We start from the raw sequence: 24,365 nt of genomic DNA on the forward strand, positions 1-24,365 counted from the left end.
TATTGAAAGCTTTCCATCAAGATTTTAATATCTTCTTTCATCATAAATGTATGTGTTTGATGTGAGTATCTTAATGAACTGGAATTTACTTCGTTATACTAGTGATGCACAACCAGTGTAATACTAGCCAAAAATATTTAACAAATGAGGAAAGTGAGCTGTGAAGATTTGGAAAGCACACTTGAAATATCTTTTTTCTCCCGCTTTTCACACACATGAGCAGAGGGTGTCTGTCTGGCATACATGTATAATTATCAAGCATATTTGGGCCTATTCTCTGTGATCATGCTGGTGATTAATTTATACACCTCATCATGTGTGCGTGTGTGTGTGTGTGTGTGTGTGTGTGTGTGTGTGTGTGTGTGTGTATTGCTGGTGCACATGGTATCTGTGTGTGAATTCTTTGAATGCAACTACAAGTCTAGCTACAAGTTTTTCTTTTTTTCCTACATATTTCATATTCATTGAAAGTGGTCTCACTTGGTTGTTAAACAAATGGAGAAAACACATTAGTCTCATGAAGTGGTGTGTAATAGCAAACGAGGCAGATTCATGATAATGGGCGAAATAGCTGATAGCAGAAGTACATGATACACATATATAGGTCAGATCGGGGCTCATTAGTGGTTCATACCAAGTGCCTTAACTCTGCCGGGAATAGTAATAATAGAGTACATGTTTATGGATGAGGCTCATTGAATGTATGTTCTGTGTAGCCGCTTGGTATGGGCTGGTGTCCAACTGCTCACACAAATGTGACATTGGTAAATTAATGACGAAGTGATACAGCTGTGGTGGCGGTGGTAAATAAATTAGGCCTTACGAGTGAGCTTCCTTAGAGATTTCAGACTTCAGTAGGAAGGGAAGAAAAAAGGGACAAAGGCAGGGAGGAGCAAAAGCGATTGAGGAGGAGTGGAATGCACTGAAATAGATGAGCAGAAACAATTTTGAGATTTTCTCTTCTTTCTTCCTCTCTGTCTCCTCTTTTCTTCCTCTTCATTTCTGTCCCTTCTAGTTTTTCCTCACTCCACGTCTTTCCTTCTCCCTGTCAACCCCCTCTATCTAAATGCTTTTCTGTGTGGCCCAGCCAGCACTCTGAGTCTGTCACTTCTCCTTTCCAGAACCTAGGATGTGAAAAGAGGGAGGGAGACAAAGAAGGAAAGAGAGAATGGAGAAAAGAAGACAGAGAGATGGAAGATGATGGCTTTCAGAATGTAGATACAATTTCAATATTTAGATGGGATACAATTTCAATAATAGAATTCGACCTTGCATCTCTTCCAAGCTGCCTTTCTCTCAGGGAGCCTTGCTGTCAGGTTGTGTTTTCGCCGGGACGGGTTAAACTGGGGGCTAATCCATCTTGCTCTGCCGAGGACACACACAAACAACATAATCTGACATCATGTAGCCTCTTGAACACTTGGAAATTCAGATGAAGATGCCTACAGCTTTCAGAAGTCAGCTATCTCCTGTGAGAATTGGTCTAGACTGTCTGCCAAAGGAATGAAAATCAGGGTTAGGTTGTTCACACACAGTCAAGGTGACTTATACCTTTTTACACAAATACACATACTGCACTGTTTTCTGAGTACTTCCAGGATGGTCAGTGTATTTTAAAAGTTGCTTGACTCATGTGGTTTGACTGCTCCTCATTTACATTTCCTGCTTTTCCCATCTCCATGTGACATATACCCTCTTTCTTTTCAAAAACGTTTCAGCCCAGTTTCTCCTCTCGACATTCTTATTCATATAGTTTTTTTTGGCAGCTGCATTATCATCTGCAGGTGCCATCAGTAAAGCCTGCACTAATGGACTTAGTTGGTGCCAATTTTAAATAACAAGCTGTTTTGAAGCCATGTTAGCTATTGATTTCATTGGTCTTTGTTTTACAAGCGAATACAACATTTTAATGTCACCTCAGCATCCAGACAAAAATTTACTTGAACCTAAAACTTCTGATCAGTAAATAAGTAAACAATGTTTTTGCGTCATCTATGGTCATTTATTTCTCATGTGACTTATTTAACTAATTAAATTTACTCCTGCATAAGAAATAGCAAACATGAAATATATTATTGATCATGTTTCTGTCATGTTGGCAGCAGATGATGCATTCTCTCAGGACTGCATTAAAAATGTAATGTTACCCACCATCAGTAACCCACGGCCTTATCGCTGAATTTCCATTATTAAGATTGCATAATCCAATCCGGGATGTAAAGATGAATGTTTACCAAGGCAAAATGGAGGGAAATTTAAGAATTACACTTTATAGCCTGTTTGTTTGGGGGAGAAAAGCATAATGCTTCTGGAAAATACTAAAAGCAATACAGCTAGAATAGCTAAATATTTGTATGAAGCTCATACATTTACATTCAAGCCCTGTGTTATAATCCTTAAATTTAAGGATTTATTGAATTAACAGTGACCTTTACCTTCAAATATTTTGAATTCTTATTTATTCATCATTATTTATCATACATTCTTAAATACCTGTTTAGAATATTTGTATTCATGTTTCACTTTTTGTCATATTCAACTTTTCATCATATCATATCATATAATAAAATATAAACTGCATGCATGCCTTTCAATGTTGAGCTCATATGTTGAAGGCTGATGAATGATATAAAGGAATAGTTTTAGTTGTATCCTGATGACCTTTCTTGCACTTCAATTTCGCAGATCAGTCCTTTACAGAGGTTTCTATAAGTAAAAGAGGAGACACCTTGACATTCGGAGGGAGGGATGCACAAATTGGTATTGAACATTGTCTGGGCTGTTTTCAGGACACACCCACAGAAGGAACACCACAAACTACACGGCAATGCTGTAAAAACATTATACTAGGGCATTCATAGCCAAATGCACCAGTTTTACCACCATTAAACTAGCGTCCATGTTGCCCTCTTTCATCCTTTCATCCCGCTTGTCCATTGAATCCCAAAGCAGGAGCCAAGAATTTCCCTTTAACTGGAGCAGAAAATTCTGACTGTCTGCCTTATAGCCGTTATCCCCCCTACCTCACACTCTCAAACCTGCACAGACTCTTTTTTCTGCCCCTGCCCTTTACGTTGAAAATAGTGTGTGTGTGTGTGTGTGTGTGTGTGTGTGTGTGTGTGTGTATGGAGGAAGAGAAGGAGGAAAATGAGGACATATGGCTGTGAATTCCCAGAGATCCCACCTAGAACACTGCAGTATTCAAGGCATATATCACCCAGATTGCTGAAACACACGGGATAACTCTGCGCTTATGTTTATGCATCAATGTGTGTGTACATGCATGTGCACTAGCACACACACACACACACACACACACACACACACACACACACACACACACACACACACACACACACACCTGTGTACATGCCTGTGAGCATTTCCCTGCAAGCACACCTCAGTCAGATGATGATCACAAACATTCATTAGCATTTACGTGCATGTAGATTTTAGGGACACTTCGAGCCTATGTGTTTGTCCTTACGCAATCATACAACATGTGTTTGTGTGTGTGTGTGTGCATGTGTTCTTGATTTGCATACCAGTGTACCATAGTGGAACTGCTCTACAAATCCTGGCCTCTAGCTCTGTTCCACCCTACCCCCTCTTTCTCCCTCTGTCTCTTTTTCAGGTTCAGCACAGGTTCTCTAATGCTATCACTCTAACCATATGGTGGGAGCATCAGTCAAATTGCTGCTGTTTCAGCGCTGCCTGGCCTGCGTACAGATCAAACACACACACAGCTGTACGCCCACTCACATACACACACACACACACACACACACACACACACACACTTGCACGTGCATGTACTCTGGCTGGCCTGTGTACAGATCCAAACAAAGCCATATGGCCCTTCTCTTTCTTCATTTACTGTATGTAACACTGGTGCAGCTGAAGGACAACAGGAACCAGCAACACCTGTTTTTGCAGGCCGTAGCACACAGGAACAGCAATATAATAAAGTGGTGCACACTGGACGATAAAGTCAGGCTGGATCCCTTTCACATTCCCGAAATCTATGCCTTCCTGCTGCCCAAAACCACTTATGCTCCACAACCAGCTCTACTGGATCAGAGAAGAATGTGAAAGATTAATTTATAAAATGTTATCAAATTCAATTCTGCTTCTTATCAGCAGCTGCAAGTATGGACCGATCTTGTTTTCAGCCATGTATAAAAGGTCAAAGTTTTACCCTCACAGGACACAACAGCACATCTAACTGCCTGTGTGTGTGTGTGTGTGTGTGTGTGTGTGTGTGTGTGTGTGTGTGTGTGTGTGTGTGTGTGTGTGTGTGTGTTTGTGTGTGTGTGTGTATGTGTGTGTGTGTGTGTGTATGCCCATGTGCGTGCATGCACATGTGTCTGTTTTGTGGGAACATGACTGTTGATGTTTCCTCTCTTCCTGGCCATTAGAAGGGGCTCATATAACCAGCCTCTGGGCCTCAGAGAGACACACTCTCTATAAATACACACCACTTAAGGGCCTGTGGGGGACTTGGTACACACATACACACACACATGCAGACGCACACCACACAAGCAGTAGTTCCATGACTCCCTATTAAGCCTTCAAATGGATGTTTATGCTTACGCTTCAAAATTCAGCAAGGTAAAAACAAAAAAAACAAAAACAACTTTATGCTGAGCAAAATATACATTCCACCTCCCTAATGTCACTCTTATACCTTCACTATTTCATACTGTATGTGTGGCTTTGATTAACTAAATTAATAAAATTTGCCATTCACAGTGGGATTATGGCGGAACGGAAAGTGGCATTTTTAGAGTTCAGCATTTTTTAAAATAAGGTTAGTCATTCCTCTCTTCATACATCACTGTGTGCCTGTAGAACATTCTCCTAGAAAGGAGATAAAACTGTGGAACAGATGTCCCTGTTGTCCTTCTGCCCTGTGTGTGCTTTTCTGTGCATGTTATGTTTGTTGCTGTGCATGTGGATGTGCGCGTACAAATCCTTTGCCATTAGTATTTTTAGTATTTTAGCACCTTGTTTTGGCAGCATGTTCACTACTTTCATCTGGTACCTTGGTAATGGCCAGAGAAGTTTTTTAGACATACACACTCGCATATGCAGACAGACAGACTACGTGCAAATACAAACCACTACTACACACATTAACACACATGCACACACACACACACACACACACACACACACACACACTGGTGTACGAACAGACACACACACACACATCTGCATACACACTTTAAAGTTGAGTCCTTCCTCGGGTCGATGGTCTTCAGAGATACGTCTTCTCTCTTCACCTGACCCCAGGCATCCCAGCCCCATTTCTACATCAGAATGTCAAGCCTGATCATTTTTTCTGTCTACCCATTTAGTGCCTCCCAGTAGAGTTTCTGTCTGTCTGTATGTCTGTCTGTCTGCCAGTCCGATAATCTGTTTGTCTATTTTCATGAAAGCCCGCTTTTCCTAATAGAAGGACCATCTGTCTATCTGTCTGTCTGTTCAAACTGTCTGTCCATCTGTTTGTCTGTGCATATGCATGCCTGTCTCTTTGTGCCCTCTTTTTCTGTCTATCTGTCTGCCTCCCCAGTTATCAATCTTCTTGTTAATTTATCAGTCTTTGCGTTTGAATGTCTGTCACGAATCTGTCCATCTGCCTATCTATGTGTGTGTGTGTGTGTGTGTGTGTATGTGTGTGAGAAAGAGACAAAGATAGAGAGAGATAGCAAAATGTGTTTTTGCATCTCGATATCAGAAAGCATCATAATTTTCAGATGCCAATAAAGCAATTTTACTTTGTCTGCTGGTGGTGTGAAAAACAGGATGTCCAACATGTTTGAAATGTGTAGATGATTCTTTAAAGGCCAGTAAAATCCATAAAATGTTTAGTGTCAACTCCATTACTGTATTAGATTAATTTATTTGGAAATTGAATGAAGCTGTAAAGATCCCCATGGGATGTTGGGTTATTGCTACTGTAGGGAAATTACTGTGTGCTGTATTGAGGCTGATATAAAATATTTGTTATAAAACTATATATATACACACACAATATAATATATATTTTTATATATAATACAATAAATAACTGAATGGACATAAATGCAATTGACGATGGTAGAAATGTCCTTTTTGTAGATAAATATTTATGCTGAGTGTCTATGCATCACAGGTTCTCTTTTCAATTTCTATGAAGATGCTTTGCTGTGAATCATCAGCTGTTGACACTGCGATACAGACAGAAAGCAGTTAAGTGTAGGAATGTCAACAAATGTACATCATTTAATGGTTGATATTATTCATATAGGAAAAAGTACATTAGTAGTGTTGATGCTGTTCACTACAATGCAAACTGAAACTAAATAAAGGTCACCAATATAATACTTAACTGAAAATCATCCAGTTTAGCCACCTGCTGTTAATATATACTAAGTGACCAGAACTAGCAAAACATGTCAAACAACATGAACAAGCAAATAACGTGGATAATCTGCAGTCAGGTAGCCGTTTCTGCCTGGCTGCTGTTGGATCTTGAGAATCAGGGTCTCACTAAGGGGACAACCAAAATGTTGGACGCTAGTAATAGAGGTCTCACTAAGAGGACACTAAAATTGTAGAGATTTAATAATCACTAGAAATAATGATATTAATGATATATTTGTTATTGGACTTCAGCAGGCAGGTACCGGCAGGCCAAGCGGGGGGCGGCTGCGGCGGTCGCTGAGGCAAAAACCCGGACATGGGAGGAGTTCGGTGAGGCCATGGAGAACGACTTCCGGACGGCTTCGAAGAGGTTCTGGACCACCATCCGGCGTCTCAGGAGGGGGAAGCAGTGCACCGTCAATACTGTGTATGGGGGTGACGGTGCCCTGCTGACCTCGACTCGGGACGTCGTGGATCGGTGGAAGGAATACTTCGAAGACCTCCTCAATCCCACCGACACGCCTTCCGGTAAGGAAGCAGGGCCTGGGGACCCGGGTGTGGGCTCTCCTATCTCTGGGGCTGAGGTCGCCGAGGTGGTCAAGAAGCTCCTCGGTGGCAAGGCCCCGGGGGTGGATGAGATCCGCCCGGAGTTCCTCAAGGCCCTGGATGTTGTGGGGCTGTCATGGTTGACACGACTCTGCAACATCGCGTGGACATCGGGGGCAGTGCCTCTGGATTGGCAAACTGGGGTGGTGGTCCCTCTTTTTAAGAAGGGGGACCGGAGGGTGTGTTCCAACTATAGGGGGATCACACTCCTCAGCCTCCCTGGTAAGGTCTATTCGGGGGTACTGGAGAGGAGGGTCCGTCGGATAGTCGAACCTCGGATTCAGGAGGAGCAATGTGGTTTTCGTCCGGGTCGTGGAACTGTGGACCAGCTCTACACCCTCTGCAGGATCCTTGAGGGTGCATGGGAGTTTGCCCAACCAGTCCACATGTGCTTTGTGGACTTGGAAAAGGCATTCGACCGTGTCCCTCGGGGGGTCCTGTGGGGGGTTCTCCGGGAGTACGGGGTATCGGACCCCCTGATACAGGCCGTCCGTTCCCTGTACAACCGGTGTCAGAGCTTGGTCCGCATAGCTGGTAGTAAGTCGGACTCGTTTCCGGTGGGGGTTGGACTCCGCCAGGGCTGCCCTTTGTCACCGATCCTGTTCATAATTTTTATGGACAGGATTTCTAGGCGCAGCCAGGGCGTTGAGGGGTTCCGGTTTGGTGACCTCAGGATTGGGTCACTGCTTTTTGCAGATGATGTGGTCCTGTTGGCTTCATCAGACCGTGACCTCCAACTCTCACTGGATCGGTTCGCCGCCGAGTGTGAAGCGGCCGGGATGAGAATCAGCACCTCCAAATCCGAGTCCATGGTCCTCAGCCGGAAAAGGGTGGAGTGCACCCTTCGGGTCGGGGATGAGATCCTGCCCCAAGTGGAGGAGTTCAAGTACCTCGGGATCTTGTTCACGAGTGAGGGAAGGATGGAGCGGGAGATCGACAGGCGGATCGGTGCGGCGTCTGCAGTAATGCGGGCTCTGCACAGATCCGTCGTGGTGAAGAGAGAGCTGAGCCGAAAGGCGAAGCTCTCGATTTACCATTCGATCTTCGTTCCTACCCTCACCTATGGTCATGAGCTTTGGGTAGTGACCGAAAGAACGAGATCGCGGGTACAAGCGGCCGAAATGAGCTTCCTCCGTAGGGTGGCTGGGCTCTCCCTTAGAGATAGGGTGAGAAGCTCGGCCATCCGGGAGGAGCTCGGAGTAGACCCGCTGCTCCTCCGCGTTGAGAAGAGCCAGATGAGGTGGCTCGGGCATCTAGTTAGGATGCCTCCCGGACGCCTCCCGGGTGAGGTGTTCAGGGCACGTCCCACGGGTAGGAGACCCCGGGGAAGACCCAGGACACGCTGGAGAGAGACTATGTCTCTCGGCTGGCCTGGGAACGCCTCGGGATCCCCCGGGAAGAGCTGGACGAAGTGGCTGGGGAGAGGGAAGTCTGGGTTTCCCTGCTTAGGCTGCTGCCCCCGCGACCCGACCCCGGATAAGCGGAAAGAAGATGGATGGATAGAAAATAATGAACTCACTGCTGAGCACCAAAATGTAAGAACTAGCTCCACAAAGGAGGGACTACTACAATGTTGGTGATAGGCTTGCTCCAAGGCAACAATACATATAAGAGTAGAAAGGAATGTGTTTGGTTATCAATAATGACTAATAATTATCATAAATAATTATAAATGATTATCAACAAATTAAAGAATAATCAATTCTAATGATTAATTCGGAACCAGAAACCAGAAATAACCAAACTGTCTGATTAGCCTCTCAGTCATAGAATTAAAAAAAGGTGAAGGTGTGAACTCCGAGCACTGTCTATTTTGATCAGCCACTTATCACAATAACATATGCACAATGATCACAAAAAGCTTCTCTTTAAAGCTAAAACTATTTATTTACAATTATCAATTAAATTGTACTACCACTATGACTAATAGACAAACAACAACATGTGCGTATGACTGTACAAATAAATAGGTGTGTGTGTGTGTAGGAGAGAAGAGGGGTGCGTGTGTGTGTCTATGTGCGTGTGGGCACAGGGAGAGAAGGGTGTGTGTGTCTGTGTGTGAGAGGGTGGTGTTCAGGAGCGTGGGGGGTTTGAGTTGACAGGACTCTGCAGTCTCATCACACAAGAACAGGATAAAGATCCGGGGGGGCGCTTCTGCTGGACAAAGTGGCGGAAGGGCGCTCACTCTGGGTCAAAGCTCCAAAACACACCGGCTCAGCAACAACACACGTGGCGAATGAATGAGGCTAGGATATACCTTAGCTTGTATCCTATGCTGCCTCACTAACACCTGAGTGGTGTGGGATGTGAACATGTGTACGTGTGTGTGCGTGGTTAGTACAGTAAGAGAAAGAGAGAAAGAAAGAAGATGGCGATCGAGAGAGAGAAAGTAGCAAGCTTAGCAAGCGGTTGTTTCTCTCGCTCAAGATGACGCTAACCCACAAGCAAGCTAACTTGCTAACCAGGTAGAGACGTGATTGTAAAGGAATACAGTCGCTTGTCTGCCCACAGATATTCGCGATCCACAGCGGGGCCTGTGGCGGCTTTATCTGGTCTTTCCCACACGACAGGGCCACTTATTCCTCTACAAAACACACAAATCCTGGTGGACTAACAGAAATAAGTTCACCATATCACTATGACAACAACTGTAAACAAAGACTATGTCGCAGTCAAACAAGGCATGAGGGCACGCGGGCCAAACACAAGCTTAAAGCAGCAGCAATACAAAATAATACTAAGCTAGTATTATACACACAGTCAGACATCCCAACTCTCCCGGAAGTTGCGGGCGTCAATTTTGCGGGCGTCAATTTGCGGGCGTCAGTTCCCTGACGCCCGCAAATGAGATCCAATCTCCCGGAATCTGGAGCGAGCAAGCAAGAGTGCGCGCTAGAGAGTGACTGCACGTGTATGTGTGTGTGTGTGTGTGTGTGCGACTATCAATGCAGCGTGTGTGAGAGCAAAGCGTCCTTATAGCTCTGTGTTGCCGCTTATTAGAGTAATCGATCGCTGATTTTCGGCTTTCTCTCAGCGGAAATCAGTCAGCTCTTCGTGGGGAAATAATCCACGGCCTCAGAACGGGATAAATCCAGCGTTCTCTTCTGCAGGAAAAAAAGCGGCTCTTTCTTCAGCGGTTTAGGGATCCAAATAGTCCTCTCCCAGGCATGGGGGAGGGGTCCTGGTGACCTTCTGTGTTGAGTATGTGGAGATAAACTCAAACTCAGGCTTTCCTTTTTACATACAGGCCTTAGAAAACAAACAGGGGAACAAAAGGGACCATGTGCCTTATGGTCGAATACATGGCTACTCTCTGCCACTCAGTGAATGCAGCTGTCAACCCTCAGCCTCAGCCACAGTGAACAGGAAGGACTGAGCAGCTGATGTCTGGCCAAACAGTTATTAAGTTTATGGCTCTTTTGGCAAAGTCACCAAATGTATTGACGCAGTAGCTAAGTTGGTAAGACTGGTGAGTTTTCAATGATGTCCCATTTGGTTAAGTTGAAACACACTTTCAGTCGCACATCATGTCAGTCTCTTTTTCTTTGTATTGGTTAGCTCACATTCATCATTCTCTTCTTCACATTTTCATTCTGTTCATCATTGAAAACAAAAGCCTATCATCCTTCAAGTCCAGACGCATTACCATGGAAGACACTTAAGTATTTGTACTTTTATGCTTTAAAAAACACAGATAATTGGTTTAAGAGGCATGCATGAACATTAATTCACATTTAAGAGTTTTAATATTTGTGCATTTAAATTAAGACAATTCTAACATTTTATAAAGACCTGCTCAGTTTATTCAAAACTTGCTGAAAAGAGAGTCCGGTATTGATTATCTATCCTCTTCCTATTCTCATATGAATAGGAGGATAGTCAAGTTGTGCATTTACAATACTCAAATAAAACAATTTAAAAGTGTGTCCCATGATTTGTAGATAAATTATAGTGATCACAAAAGCATCTTGCTATCCACAAACAAATACTACACAACTTGAATACATGGAACAATGGTTGGTTTGTTTGTTTGTTTTTTGTTGTTTTTTTATTTGTAAAATGACATGAAACAGTTTAGATCTTAGAGTTAATTAACTCTTACATTAGAAATGTCTTCTGACCATATTAATGTTTAAAAATATGTGCAATTTTTAAAATGTTTTTACCTGACATGACAGATTTGGTACGTCTGAATGTGGGCTTATGAGAATTCTTCATTCTCTGATCCTTCGACCATCTATCTTTGTCTGCTTCCCTCTCCTGCATAGAAAGGGCGAGAGTGTTGGAGTTAAGTGATGGAATCTAATCACTAAGATAAAACTAAACAAAATTGAATTACTGTGCATATACTGCAGCTATGCACCTTGAAACATACACAGAAGAGGGATAGGAGGATACACGCTACTTGAGATCATATATCAGATGGAGGAAGCAGGAGCTTACTTGTATGAACAAACATACAGTAGGCCCATAAGCATGTACCATTGTTTATAGTTATGTATAGGTGGTGTGCATGCATGCAGGACAGAAATATTCAACAATAGCATTAGTACAGAGTGAACAGAAACAATAACAGCCCAGAGCAGCTGAAAACATGGCCCGGCAAGGCAAGTTTAATTATATAGCACATTTCAGCAACAAGGAAATTCAAGGTACTTTACATAAAACATTGAATGAATTGAGACAAATTGCAAAGGAAACACACCCTAAAAGGACATTTAAATATGCCTAAAAGCAGTCATTAAAGAACTAAGAGAATAGAGAACAAAAACAAGCTAAATTAAAGCCGCAAGCGGCGATGGCGGGCCCTCGCTCATCCATGCCACCGCGGGGCCTGAGGCATGGCGGGGCTGTGGCGTGAAGCAGAAAGTGAGAAAAAACCTGGAAGGAGGCCAAAAATGCAATGTTTCGTTCATCCAGTAGGGGGCAGTCACAGGTAGTTACACATATGGTCTGGTGTGGTCTGGTGTGTTCAGGGCGGCCACTCATCAGTCATGTGAAGTTTGGAGTGAATTGGACAAAGCATGAAGGAGTTATGAGAGGTTGATGGTTCATCCACCAGGGGGCAGTAATGGGATGCATGCAGGTGTGTTCAGGGTCAGTCCCTCATCACACATGTGAAGTTTCGTGGCAATGGGACAAAGCATGAGGGAGTTATGAGCAGTTGATGGTTCATCCACCAGGGGGCAGTAATGGGATGCATGCAGGTGTGTTCAGGGTCAGTCCCTCATCACACATGTGAAGTTTCGTGGAAATCGGACAATGTTGATGCAAAAAATGGCCCTTCCTGTTTCCACTAGGGGGCGACATGAGCGACACCCCTATCAGATGGAAGAGGTCTCCACCCTGGACCTGTGTACCAATTTTCATGATGATACGTGTTCAATAAAGCCATAAAAAAGCCAAACGTATTTTCATGGCGAGGAATTGATGGTAGCCACGCCCCCACAGGGACGCCATTACCTGTAGCTTCACAGTGTTCATAATGTAGCTTCACCAACTGGTTCTGCATGTTTTAGAAGTGGAATGAAGTTGATGGGGTCAACTATGTATTTTTCATGAATTTAAGTTCACTTCCTGTTACCACCGGGGGGCGCTATGAGTTACGTGGGAAGTTAATATATCGGGACGTTCAGGGCGGAGCCATCATCATGTCCAGCAAGTTTGAAGCTGATTGGATGAAGTATGTGGGCGTGAGAGCAAATCGTATGTACATGGCGAGCACGCCAAAGTTAGTTGAGCCCTGGCAGACACGCCCTTTGACCTACGGATGCGCAGAGCACAACTTAAGCTCAGCTAGGTCTGGAGATGTTGCGTACCTAATTTGAACTTGATCGGGCGAACGCTGTGGGAGGAGTTAATTTTAGGCGGGAAAAATCAAAACCAAAATGGAGGTCATGAGGTCAAGAGGCTTATTTTCATATGTGGGTATAATACATATGTGTACCGAATTTTGTGAGCATAGGACAAAGTTAGCAAAATTCCCTATGGGCATTTTTGGACTTTGTAGGGGGCTCTATTCCGCCATTCTGCGTCGACCATGTGCGACCACCCAAAAATATCGAATTTCGGATGAGGCCGGACGTCCGTGCAAAAGTATAAGCATTTTCGCATTTGGGAAAGGGGCGAAATTGGGGCACGAAATGTCGGAAGAATAATAATAATAATAATAATAATAATAATAAACATTACAATTTCAATAGGGCTTTCGCCAGGCGACTTGCAGTCGCCGCTCGGGCCCTAATAATAATAACTAGAAAATTCCAGGGAAATTTTGAGTGCCACGGGACTGCTACACGAGTACACGATTTATTTCCAGTGTTCAAAAGTTACCCTGATCAAAACAAATAACAAACTGTCATGAAATTATTAAGTAAATCTTATCATTAAGAGAGTAGATTTTATTATAGTTTTTTATGACTGGAATTCTTCTTGGAAATTGACTGGAAATATTCCAGTATTTCAATTCCAATATTCCAGGTAATCACATTTAAGCATAAATAATATTTATTTAAACTAATTAAAGTCCCTGTAAAGAAAGAATAAATATGTGTTCTGAGTTTGACATGCCACAGAAGAGTGTGTTGTTAACCACCCTGACAAATGTGAATGATTAAAAAAATGGCTAAATATGGGAAATTAGGCTTCAGAGTTGTGTAAAAATCCGCCTCTGTCTCTGTGGGCGTTCCCGCCAAATTCGCTGAAGCCCCGCCCCCTACCCAGTGTCACCTGTCAATCAAAGTCACCACCTCTGTGGGCGTTCCCACCGAGTCCGCGGAAGCCCCGCCCCCTACAGAGTGTCAACTGTTAATCAAAGTCACCACCTCTACCCTAAACATGGATGCTATTGCTGAGAGCTAGCTTGGTTAACTGACAAAATAGACAGACAGGAATTAGCCAATCACAGAAAAGTAGGTCAGTTTCCGCCCAGCAACAGGCTGTCAAGGACAGCAGAGGTTCTACGGTTGCTATGGTGATTTGAGAATCTGCTTGGAAAAAATTCTCAAAATGCCTCAGAATTTGGCTTCTGACAAGGTCCCGAACAATTGCAAACTGTGAGAAAACCGTAACTCCTGTCCAAAAACCGAAAACACAGTGAGAGACACAGAAGCCGGCAGATTCTGACAGTGTTTATTTTATTCAGATACTCCTTAAAATGAGCGCGTAAGCTCAGTGCGAAGACAGAGTGAGATTCTTTTGAAAAAAAAACAGACGATTACATTACAGTCAATGGGGAGGTATTGCCACCGGTCTCGGCCCCCCCGTTTAAATTTTGTGCAGACCTCGCCTGTCAATGTCACATTTTATGAATCCCAACACCTATGTCTACATTTTGACAAAAAATTATTTGTCTCCTTTTCACAGTTTGGCCGTGAGCTCGAGTTAAAAATAAAAATTAAGTTCATATTTTACTGCTTCTCACACTCAAGCTAACTGACGCTTCCACTCTAACTTTGAAGAAAAAGTGATTTCCACTCCTCGTTTGACTGCTCATAGTTTGAAAAGTTTACATGTTATGTAAAAACTGTTTGGTGTTTTGGAGAGAGCACAAGTTTTCCTCCGTTTTAAAATTTGAATCACATTTCTACGTGCAGGTATGAGATAGCTAGGTGACTCTGAAAAAAGGTGAAATTTTGTGGTTTAAAAAAAAAATTCCCATTCATTTTCGATGGAGAAATTTCCCGGTATTTTGGGAATAACTCTGGGAAAAATTGGATTCTGGACATTCTGAATAATAGCACCCATCTCCCGATCGAGCCGCACGTTTTGATGTATATATTGTCGGGGTTTTATCAAAGCTGTGGGAGGAGTTACGCGCCGAAATTTGTAATTAGTGCCACGGGTGCTACGCTCCGAGGCACTCCCCTCAGCAGTAATACTGCAGAGGGGAGTGCCTCGGGGCAAAGCCCCGAGGCATCTCTTATTCTTCACCATACTTATTAGTGCCACGGGTGCTACGCTCCGAGGCACTCCCCTCAGCAGTAATACTGCAGAGGGGAGTGCCTCGGGGCGAAGCCCCGAGGCATCTCTTATTCTTCACCATACTTATTAGTGCCACGGGTGCTACGCTCCGAGGCACTCCCCTCAGCAGTAATACTGCAGAGGGGAGTGCCTCGGGGCGAAGCCCCGAGGCATCTCTTATTCTTCACCATACTTATTAATATTCTTATTATTCTTCCGCCAAATTTCGGCGCGTAACTCCTCCCACAGCTTTGAGAAAACCCCGACAATATATACATCAAAACGTGCGGCTCGATCGGGAGATGGGTGCTATTATTCAGAATGTCCAGAATCCAATTTTTCCCAGAGTTATTCCCAAAATACCGGGAAATTTCTCCATTGAAAATGAATGGGAATTTTTTTTTTAAACCACAAATTTTCACCTTTTTTCAGAGTCACCTAGCTCTCTCATACCTCCACGTAGAAATGTGATTCAAACTTTAAAACGGAGGAAAACTTGTGCTCTCTCCAAAACACCAAATAGTTTTTACATAACATGTAAACTTTTCAAACTATGAGCAGTCAAACGAGGAGTGGAAATCACTTTTTCTTCAAAGTTAGAGTGGAAGCGTCAGTTAGCTTGAGTGTGAGAAGCAGTAAAATATGAACTTAATTTTTATTTCTAACTCGAGCTCACGGCCAAACCGTAAAAAGGAGACAAATAATTTTTTATCAAAATGTAGACATAGGTGTTGGGATTCATAAAATGTGACATTGACAGGCGGGGTCTGCACAAAATTTAAACGGGAGGGCCGAGACCTGCGGCAATACCTGTCTTGCTCCCCATTGACTGTAATGTAATCGTCTGTTTTTTTTCAAAAGAATCTCACTCTGTCTTCGCACTGAGCTTACGCGCTCATTTTAAGGAGTATCTGAATAAAATAAACACTGTCAGAATCTGCCGGCTTCTGTGTCTCTCACGGTGTTTTCGGTTTTTGGACAGGAGTTACGGTTTTCTCACAGTTTGCAATTGTTCGGGACCTTGTCAGAAGCCAAATTCTGAGGCATTTTGAGAATTTTTTCCAAGCAGATTCTCAAATCACCGTAGCAACCGTAGAACCTCTGCTGACCTTGACAGCCTGTTGCTGGGCGGAAACTGACCTACTTTTCTGTGATTGGCTAATTCCTGTCTGTCTATTTTGTCAGTTAACCAAGCTAGCTCTCAGCAATAGCATCCATGTTTAGGGTAGAGGTGGTGACTTTGATTAACAGTTGACACTCTGTAGGGGGCGGGGCTTCCGCGGACTCGGTGGGAACGCCCACAGAGGTGGTGACTTTGATTGACAGGTGACACTGGTTAGTGGGCGGGGCTTCCATGGCTGATTTTTACACAACTTTGAAGCCCAATTTCACATATTTGGCAATTTTTTTAATCATTCACATTTGGCAGGGTGGTTAACAACACACTTTTCTGTGGCCTGTCAAACTCAGAACACATATTTATTCTTTCTTTACAGGGACTTTAATTAGTTTAAATAAATATTATTTATGCTTAAATATGATTACCTGGAATATTGGAATTGAAATACTGGAATATTTCCAGTCAATTTCCAAGAAGAATTCCAGTCATAAAAAACTATAATATCTACTCTCTTCATTATAAGATTTACTTATTAATTTCATAACAGTGATGTTCCTGTCTGTGGAAAAAATTAAAGTAGACTTTTATTAATTAGTTTAAATAAATATTATTTATGCTTAAAAATGATGAACATTTACTTAATATTTCAGGGATGTTAAGTTGAGAATAAAGTACATTACACTTGATACTGACTAGTAAGATGTACTTAATACTCGAAACCAGAATATGATCAGGGTGACTTTTGAACACTGGAAATAAATCGTGTACTCATTCCGGCAGCATTCCCGTGGCACTCAAAATTTCCCTGGAATTTTCTAGTTAATTAGTGCCACGGGTGCTACGCTCCGAGGCACTCCCCTCAGCAGTAATACTGCAGAGGGGAGTGCCTCGGGGCGAAGCCCCGAGGCATCTATTAATCTTCACCATACTTATTAGTGCCACGGGTGCTACGCTCCGAGGCACTCCCCTCAGCAGTAATACTGCAGAGGGGAGTGCCTCGGGGCGAAGCCCCGAGGCATCTCTTAATATTGCTCAAACTTATTATTCTTATTCTTCCGCCAAATTTCGGCGCGTAACTCCTCCCACAGCTTTGAGAAAACCCCGACAATATATACATCAAAACGTGCGGCTCGATCGGGAGATGGGTGCTATTATTCAGAATGTCCAGAATCCAATTTTTCCCAGAGTTATTCCCAAAATACCGGGAAATTTCTCCATTGAAAATGAATGGGAATTTTTTTTTAAAACCACAAATTTTCACCTTTTTTCAGAGTCACCTAGCTCTCTCATACCTCCACGTAGAAATGTGATTCAAACTTTAAAACGGAGGAAAACTTGTGCTCTCTCCAAAACACCAAACTGCTTTTACATAACATGTAAACTTTTCAAACTATGAGCTTTCAAACGAGGAGTGGAAATCACTTTTTCTTCAAAGTTAGAGTGGAAGCGTCAGTTAGCTTGAGTGTGAGAAGCAGTAAAATATGAACTTAATTTTTATTTTTAACTCGAGCTCACGGCCAAACCGTGAAAAGGAGACAAATAATTTTTTGGCAAAATGTAGACATAGGTGTTGGGATTCATAAAATGTGACGTTGACAGGCGGGGTCTGCACAAAATTTAAACGGGGGGGCCGAGACCGGCGGCAATACCTGTCTTGCTCCCCATTGACTGTAATGTAATCGTCTGTTTTTTTTCAAAAGAATCTCACTCTGTCTTCACACTGAGCTTACGCGCTCATTTTAAGGAGTATCTGAATAAAATGAACACTGTCAGAATCTGCCGGCTTCTTTGTCTCTCACGGTGTTTTCGGTTTTTGGACAGGAGTTACGGTTTTCTCACAGTTTGCAATTGTTCGGGACCTTGTCAGAAGCCAAATTCTGAGGCATTTTGAGAATTTTTTCCAAGCAGATTCTCAAATCACCATAGCAACCGTAGAACCTCTGCTGACCTTGACAGCCTGTTGCTGGGCGGAAACTGACCTACTTTTCTGTGATTGGCTGATTCCTGTCTGTCTATTTTGTCAGTTAACCAAGCTGGCTCTCAGCAATAGCATCCATGTTTAGGGTAGAGGTGGTGACTTTGACTGACAGGTGACACTTTGTAGGGGGCGGGGCTTTAGCGAACTCGGCGTGAACGCCCACAGAGGTGGTGACTTTGATTGACAGGTGACACTGGGAAGGGGGCGGGGCTTCAGCGAATTTGGCGGGAACGCCCACAGAGACAGAGGCGGATTTTTACACAACTTTGAAGCCTAATTTCACATATTTAGCCATTTTTTTAATCATTCACATTTGGCAGGGTGGTTAACAACACACTCTTCTGTGGCATGTCAAACTCAGAACACATATTTATTCTTTCTTTACAGGGACTTTAATTACTTTAAATAAATATTATTTATGCTTAAATATGATTAACTGGAATATTGGAATTGAAATACTGGAATATTTCCAGTCAATATCCAAGAAGAATTCCAGTCATAAAAAACTATAATAAAATCTACTCTCTTAATGATAAGATTTACTTATTAATTTCATAACAGTGATGTTCCTGTCTGTGAAAAAAATGAAGTAGACTTTAATTAATTAGTTTAAATAAATATTATTTATGCTTAAATATGATTAACATTTACTTAATATTTTCAGGTATGTTAAGTTGAGAATAAAGTACATTACACTTGATACTGACTAGTAAGATGTACTTAATACTCAAAACCAGAATATGATCAGGGTGACTTTTGAACACTGGAAATAAATCGTGTACTCGTTCCGGCAGCAGTCCCGTGGCACTCAAAATTTCCCTGGAATTTTCTAGTTATTCTTCTTCTTTTTATTCTTCCGCCAAATTTCGGCGCGTAACTCCTCCCACAGCTTTGAGAAAACCCCAACAATATATACATCAAAACGTGCGGCTCGATCGGGAGATGGGTGCTATTATTCAGAATGTCCAGAATCCAATTTTTCCCAGAGTTATTCCCAAAATACCGGGAAATTTCTCCATTGAAAATGAATGGGAATTTTTTTTTAAAACCACAAAATTTCACCTTTTTTCAGAGTCACCTAGCTCTCTCATACCTGCACGTAGAAATGTGATTCAAACTTTAAAACAGAGGAAAACTTGTGCTCTCTCCAAAACACCAAACAGTTTTTACATAACATGTAAACTTTTCAAACTATGAGCAGTCAAACGAGGAGTGGAAATCACTTTTTCTTCAAAGTTAGAGTGGAAGCGTCAGTTAGCTTGAGTGTGAGAAGCAGTAAAATATGAACTTAATTTTTATTTTTAACTCGAGCTCACGGCCAAACCGTGAAAAGGAGACAAATAATTTTTTGTCAAAATGTAGACATAGGTGTTGGGATTCATAAAATGTGACATTGACAGGCGGGGTCTGCACAAAATTTAAACGGGGGGGCCGAGACCTGCGGCAATTCCTGTCTTGCTCCCCATTGACTGTAATGTAATCGTCTGTTTTTTTTCAAAAGAATCTCACTCTGTCTTCGCACTGAGCTTACGCGCTCATTTTAAGGAGTATCTGAATAAAATAAACACTGTCAGAATCTGCCGGCTTCTGTGTCTCTCACGGTGTTTTCGGTTTTTGGACAGGAGTTACGGTTTTCTCACAGTTTGCAATTGTTCGGGACCATGTCAGAAGCCAAATTCTGAGGCATTTTGAGAATTTTTTCCAAGCAGATTCTCAAATCACCATAGCAACCGTAGAACCTCTGCTGACCTTGACAGCCTGTTGCTGGGCGGAAACTGACCTACTTTTCTGTGATTGGCTGATTCCTGTCTGTCTATTTTGTCAGTTAACCAAGCTAGCTCTCAGCAATAGCATCCATGTTTAGGGTAGAGGTGGTGACTTTGATTAACAGTTGACACTCTGTAGGGGGCGGGGCTTCCGCGGACTCGGTGGGAACGCCCACAGAGGTGGTGACTTTGATTGACAGGTGACACTGGTTAGTGGGCGGGGCTTCCATGGCTGATTTTTACACAACTTTGAAGCCCAATTTCACATATTTGGCAATTTTTTTAATCATTCACATTTGGCAGGGTGGTTAACAACACACTTTTCTGTGGCATGTCAAACTCAGAACACATATTTATTCTTTCTTTACAGGGACTTTAATTAGTTTAAATAAATATTATTTATGCTTAAATATGATTACCTGGAATATTGGAATTGAAATACTGGAATATTTCCAGTCAATTTCCAAGAAGAATTCCAGTCATAAAAAACTATAATAAAATCTACTCTCTTCATGATAAGATTTACTTATTCATTTCATAACAGTGATGTTCATGTCTGTGAAAAAATTAAAGTAGACTTTTATTAATTAGTTTAAATAAATATTATTTATGTTTAAATATGATGAACATTTACTTAATATTTCCGGGATGTTAAGTTGCGAATAAAGTACATTACACTTGATACTGACTAGTAAGATGTACTCAATACTCAAAACCAGAATATGATCAGGGTGACTTTTGAACACTGGAAATAAATCGTGTACTCGTTCCGGCAGCAGTTCCGTGGCACTCAAAATTTCCCTGGAATTTTCTAGTATTGTAATACTCCCCTCTGCAGTATTACTGCTGAGGGGAGTGCCTCGGAGCGTAGCACCCGTGGCACTAATTAAGTATGGCGAAGAATAAGAGATGCCTCGGGGCTTTGCCTCGAGTTAAAAATTAATCTGCAGTGTTACTGCTGAGAGAGTGCCTCGTACCATAGCACCCGTGGCACTAATAAGTTTGAGCAATATTAAGAGATGCTGAGGGGAGTGCCTCGGAGCGTAGCACCCGTGGCACTAATAAGAATAAGTATGGTGAAGATTAATAGATAATAGATAGAAGATTAATAGATTAATAGATGCCTCGGGGCAGATCCCTCTGTAATGCACTCCCCTCTGCAGTATTACTGCTGAGGGGAGTGCCTCAGCAGTAATACTGACACTCCCTGACACTGACACAGTAATACTGACACTCCCCTCTGCAGTATTACTGCTGAGGGGAGTGCCTCGGAGCGTAGCACCCGTGGCACTAATAAGTATGGTGAAGAATAAGAAGCCCCGAGGCACTCTCCTCTGCAGTATTACTGCTGAGGGGAGTGCCTCAGAGCATAGCACCCGTGGCACTAATAATAAGTATGGTGAAGAATAAGAGATGCCTCGGAGCGTAGCACCCGTGGCACTAATTAAGTATGGCGAAGAATAAGAGATGCAGTATTACTGCTGAGGGGAGTGCCCCTTGCAGTCGCCGCTCGGGCCCTAATAAACATTACAATTTCAATAGGGCTTTCGCCAGGCGACTTGCAGTCGCCGCTCGGGCCCTAAATAGATAAGACAGGTATACATTACAAACGTTATAGCGCAGTGTAACAAATTAATCATTATTTGGTTTAGAAAAAGGAAACTGCGAACATAAATTTCTTTCGCCTTGATTTAAAATAACGGTATCAGCAGACCTGAAGTTCCTGGCAGCATTAATCTGCTTTCTCACTTGAAGGGTCACAGGGGTGCTTGACCTGATCGTAGGAAAGCAGTTACACACCTTGGACAGGTTGCCTTTGCGCTGCAGGCTTCTGCATAAACAGACAAACAAATTCAAACCTAAGGGCAATTCTGAGTCTTCACCTGACTTGGATATGTGGAACATGTAACTTCCACATAAAAGGGCTGGGATTTTAAACCTTGCTGTGAGCTGACATCTTTAATCACTGAGCCACCTTGCCTGGCCAGACATTATCCCCTTTTTTAAGACAACATGGAGGCCAGCTATAGCAGAATACTTGTACACAGGAATATAAGTCTGCACTGACTGGTACACCTCAGGGTGCACCTCAGGGATATGACACAGAGGTTTAAGGTACTCTAAACCGCCATCAGCTTAGTTTAGAGATGTTGGCAGGGTGCATTCCTCCAGGCAAACAGCAACAGTGCAAACAGTTTTCACTACAATAACTCTTACTGGGTGACAAAATGGAAACTTTGGTGTTCACATGTGTTTGTGCATTTAATCTTGTGGCTTATCCATCCAGTTCAACAGATGTTAGAGTTTGCAATCCAGCCTGGAATCATTACCAGTCATTTACCTCAGAAGTACAACCTGATTACTCATAAGACTGTGTACGTAAAACTGATGCACACAGTTTGAGAGGCGGGGCTGCTGCAACAGCCTGTGGGACGGAGATTGAATGTGTGAGTTTTTGAAATTGTGCTCTTGCTCTCTCTTATAGTACCTTTGGCCCTTGTGTGTGCAAGTGTGTGCACATGTGCGAGTGCACATGCATTTTTTTCTGCAAGTGGTGATCCATTACTCTGTCAGCTATTTCCCTTGATGCTTACAAGCAACAGGAACATTGTGTCTGGAGAAAATGACTTCATCCTCTGGAAGACAATACTACCTCATTCCTTTACTGTTTTTCCTTTCCCTTCTCTCCTTTGATCCATCATTATTGTGCTGCTATAGTCTACTGCAGTGGTTCTCAAAGTGGGGTCTGGAGACTCACTGGGGTCGTTGAGGTGGTTCCAGGGGTCCCCAGCAGCGAGAGGGAAATAATTTATTTTCACCATAACTCCATCTATAAGTAACACATTTACAGAGTATTTGACTATTTTGCTTATGGGTTTCATAAACTTTCTGTAATGAGACATCTAAAAGCAAAGATTTTATCAGATGGGGGTCTGTGGTCTAAAGTTGGAGGATCACTGGTTTACTGTATAGTCCATCTCTTTCTTTATCTTCATCTCTATCAGTGTCTGCCTCTCTAACTTTCTGGATCATTTCTGCTCTCCTCCTATTTTCTGCCTATGACTCATGTTGTTTCTCCTGCTGTTTCTCTCTTTTCCCCTCTGTCACTTACTGTGTCTGCTTTAGAGACATTCTGTGTCTTTTCTTGCTCAGATGCTATGGCGATATGTCTCTTTAATGAGGGCTGATCGAGCTAGCAGCTTTCTTCCTATACATAATTGTAATGTGACACACACACACACCGCACACACACACACACACACACACACACACACACACACACACACACACACACACACACACACACACACACACACACACACACACACTGTATTCTCTGTTTCCTCTTTCAGTTTACTTTTTCCCTGTCTTTCTTTGTCTGTCTTTCAAAGACATGCACGCACACAAAGAAGAACATTTAGCGTGATGTGGTAGACTGATTAATATCAATCCTCTTTCACTCTACTTGCCCAAAGCTATAAAACCTTGGTTGCACATTTTCATGGAAAGTAAAATCAAGTAGTTAGTGCTGAGTTTTACAAAGTTTTAATTGTAACATTACAGTAACTTGGTATGTACTCATGAATACTTCAATTTATGTATTTACCAGTGCCTCAGTCATTTAATTATCCAGTATATTTGAGCAATAGATTCCTTCCTCTGCTGAATAATTAAATTAGTATATTTAGTTCTCTAAATGTCGAGAACCAATGTACAGTACCAGTCATAAGTTTGGACACACGTTCCCATTCACATAAATGAGAAAGTGTGTCCAAACTTTTGACTGGTACTGTACCTGAAGACACTAAAAACTGTACGGGCGATTGTACTTTTTATTCATATACAACACATACTCATTCATTTATATTGTACGCACATCCGTATTTGCTTTTTGTTAAAGGACAGGCTTAAGTGGAATAATTAGGAGGGTGTGATGCGCTATTTATTTATTTATTTTTTTGTATTTTTTCAATGGCAGGGTCCTCCCTGTATTACCATGGTGCTACCCTATCGATAAACATGGAATCTATGGAACTGGATGTATGTATGACTCCTGAGGTGAGACTTGTCATTTTGGTGGATATTTAACTTCAAGAGCTCTTCTGTGAACTAAGTTAAATAAAATAAAGGATGATGTGTAAGTTACTGTTTAACATCAATCAAGTTGTGTTTAGTGTTTATCTTGTGGCTCCCCTATGACATTTTGTGCCCTGGTTGAGCTTGTTTCTCTGCCAGGTGCAGTGGAGGTCTATTTTTACTCTCCTGTGTTGCAATTTTTGGAATCAAATGCCAAAAAACGCGTAGAGAGCCCAGTATTTGTATTTGTATCTGTATTTGATTAGGCAGCTAAATTATTTGTATTTGAATAAAAGTGGTAATGGGTGTAACAATCTTGTTTTTGTTTTTATTGCACTTCTAATTTTAGGATATTATTCATCATTTTCATATATATATTTATTAAAGTAACATTCAGTTTATTCCCTACACTCAAAGCAATAAACTAAACATTAAACCAATAGAT

This window comes from Scomber scombrus, chromosome 2, assembly GCF_963691925.1.
Source record: "Scomber scombrus chromosome 2, fScoSco1.1, whole genome shotgun sequence".
Lineage (NCBI taxonomy): Eukaryota > Metazoa > Chordata > Actinopteri > Scombriformes > Scombridae > Scomber > Scomber scombrus.